The 3050-nt window shown below is 53.7% G+C and overlaps 1 protein-coding gene across 3 annotated transcripts in view; it reads right to left on the reverse strand.

Annotated features, from left to right (window-relative positions):
* Nucleotides 1–1664, reverse strand: part of NARF (nuclear prelamin A recognition factor) — a 24746-nt gene extending 23082 nt beyond the window's left edge. For 2 of the 3 annotated variants that reach the window (XM_037737135.1, XM_037737134.1), the window contains exon 1: nucleotides 183–331. The gene's annotated coding sequence lies outside the window, so the exon portion shown is untranslated. Of the gene's footprint in view, nucleotides 1–182; nucleotides 332–1517 lie in introns of those variants that run through there. The other variant, XM_017524724.2, reaches the window with a different exon arrangement.
* Between the last annotated feature and the right edge of the window lie 1386 nt (nucleotides 1665–3050).

Below are 3050 nucleotides of genomic sequence, written 5' to 3' on the forward strand. Positions count from 1 at the left end.
AGCATGAAATTGATTCATGGAGAGGTTTGGAAGAAGGTCAAAGAGAGATGTTAGCAACACAGGGAAAAGGTTGAGATGTGCATCCGATGTCCCTGCAGAGGCTTCTGTGCAGGAAGCCAGGCCTCATCTCAACCTCCTCCAGGTCGGCTCCCCAGCATCAGCAAATGCCCTGAATGCCTTACCTTATTAAGGTTCAGAACGCGGAAGAAGTCCTTGGCATTTTGCTGGGAAAGTTGGACTCCTTCCTCTGCAGTCACACAGCTGTCGCATGCCAGGCAGTCACTCAAAAATATCTTGGCATCAGCCAACTTGTGGAATTCTCCCTTCTATCAAAAAAAGACGTTTTTGTGTGATTATTCAACAAATGCTCTTGAATGTGTTTCTTAGAGAGGGTAAACATCCATTTACAGAATTCACAGTAAACACTGGAGACAATACCAACGGCCAGGCCTGGTGCCCAAGGGGCTGGAAGCAGGACAGTCTCTGCCACTGAGCAACTCAAGGTGGTAGAGGAGCACAGGGCCCAGCCCATGATGACACTAGGGAGCCATGCAGATGACAAGGGTGGAATCCGACCCTAGCACTGTCATGAGGTAGGAAGTAAATGACACTTCTGTGTTCTGGAAGCTGACCCCACTGGCCCTTCCCTCCTCCTAGACCCCTTCCTATTCAGTGCCTGTGATCCAGCCTCTGAACACTCCTCTAGATTACCGTCCAACAGCTCCCTGAGGCTGCCCACAGCCCTGGCCTCTCCCTCGAGGCTCAGAATTTGTACAACTCAGTGCTGGCTCTGGGTTTGCACTTGGACATGTAACAAGATGCTCATCCTCACCTGGATGCAGAGTCACTCTTTGATGCCCTCCACCCTCTCCTTCCTGACTGGCCCGTGTCCCCCAACATCGGCTAAAACATAAACCACACCTCGGCTCAGACAGTTGCCCCTCACACGGAGGACCTGAGCACAGCCAGAGGCCCCTGTCCTCCTGGGTCCCATCATCGCCCCTTTGGGCTGCACACGTCCAACCCACTGGCCCCTGCTGCTCTCGCCATCCCTGAGCATGAAGCGCTCCATGAGAGCCCAGGCCCACCCTGGGGGCCTTCAGCAGAGAGGATAACACCACCCCCCTCACCCATCTCTTCCCTCCCCACCCATTTGTTTTCATGTAGCTGACTGCTAGCAGCTGTCTGTCCCTCCTTGGTACAATGTAATCTCGTGAGAGTTCTTCGAACACTGTCTTGTTTTCTTGTTCCCCAGCATCTCCAAGAGGTACTGTGCACAGAAAGTGCTCAAAAAGTTACTGGTGAATGCACATATGAATGCTCTGAAGCTTACTGGAGTAATGCCAACAAATCACAGAAGCTCCTCAGGTCGTCCATGCATTTTTCTTTAAAACATGATTTGACAGTAGACAGCTGTGGATGTGCCCCTTCCTACCATAGCATGCTATGAACGGCAGCTCAGGTCACCTCTGCCTCCTGCCTACGCATGACCCCATGTCCCTGTGAAGCCTACTCACCCTGGGATATTATTTTGATGCAGATGGACACTCAAGAGGTCCGCATGAGGCTCTACAGTTTGTGCTTCTAACAAGCTCCAAGTGGGTCGAAGCAATTGCTCCACTCCAAGCGTCTGGTGCCTGTAGCTGCATGAATTCTGCCTCCACAGCCCATGCCCATCAAGGTGCCCATGACCAAACTGTACCCCCCCACCCGGCAGTGCCTCCTCCCTGCCTTGCCACCAGACATGCTGTGGATACCCCCGTCCTTGCAGACAAGTTTTCATGGTCCAGGTCTGATTCCCACCTCACTTCTCACGTTCTTTCTTCTTACCCCTGCCTTCCACACTGGCGCATTCTGCAGAAGCCTGCTCCCTTTTATCAGGCCCGCTGGCCTCACTCTGCCCAAGGCAGCCTGGCCCCCTGCACTTCCAACAGTGCCCTCCTCTCCAAACCCTGGACTCACACACTAGAGAAGGCCCACTGCGTGTGCAGCTCAACTTGCACCCCCTTCCCTGCACTGTCTCCTCCTGTCTCTGCCCCTCTGGCAGACTTGACCAGGCCCACCACCACACCAAGGATCGCAAAGCTGCCACCACGTGGCTTCCTGCAATTCTTCCCCTACTCTACCCAGCTTAAGTCGGTTGCCTCCATCACCTGCTCTAAGACAAACACCTGAGTCATCCCCACACACAGTCCCCATAGCTCTGCACTGTCACTGACCTGGCCAAGGGGAGCCACTGTCCCACCCCAGAGCATGTCTGTCCACACCCTCCTCTTGCCTGGAGTGCCAGTGCCCTTCCCTACATTCCCACCCTGAATTCTGACCACCCTTCAGGGTCCACTCCATTAACTCCAACCCAACTCCTCTGACCCTAATTGTGCCTACTGCTGATCTGGCAGGGTGCCCACTCAGGCTGTGTACAGGCAGTATCTCATCCTCACCACAGTCCTGGGAGGGAAGTAACCCTACTCCCCATGCCTCTGATAAAGACATGAGGCGCACAGGGGTTAGACATCTGTCCAAGGTGACACAACCAGAGGGCAGGTGTAGGAGGCCCTGGGTCCAGCCACTCAGGTGCACTGGCCCCAGCTGGCTCCAGGGCTCCAATGCACCCTCTCTCCTGCCTGTGCCAGCATTTTGGGTGCTTGTCTCAAGCCCTGCTGTTCCTTAAGCCCCACAGTCCCCACAGCACTAGCACACAGGGCAACCGGAAGAATACCTGTCAGATTAAACACAGCAAAACTACTAAACCTAAGGAGAAAATATGCTTCTGCCATATTGCCAACTCTGCATTAATAAATTGGTCCTAGTTCTTTTAAGGGTAGAGTGACCTTAGCCTCTCCCAACACCCTTCACTCAGTAAAACAGGGATAACGACAGGACTTCGTGTAACGCTTCTGGGCATGAAATGACACTGTATGTAAAATCACATTTTCGCCGGGCGCGGTGGCTCAAGCCTGTAATCCCAGCACTTTGGGAGGCCGAGGTGGGTGGATCACGAGGTCAAGAGATCGAGACCATCCTGGTCAACACGGTGAAACCCCGTCTCT

The sequence above is a fragment of the Cebus imitator genome, unplaced genomic scaffold (assembly GCF_001604975.1).
Source record: "Cebus imitator isolate Cc_AM_T3 unplaced genomic scaffold, Cebus_imitator-1.0 Scaffold36, whole genome shotgun sequence".
Classification (NCBI taxonomy): domain Eukaryota; kingdom Metazoa; phylum Chordata; class Mammalia; order Primates; family Cebidae; genus Cebus; species Cebus imitator.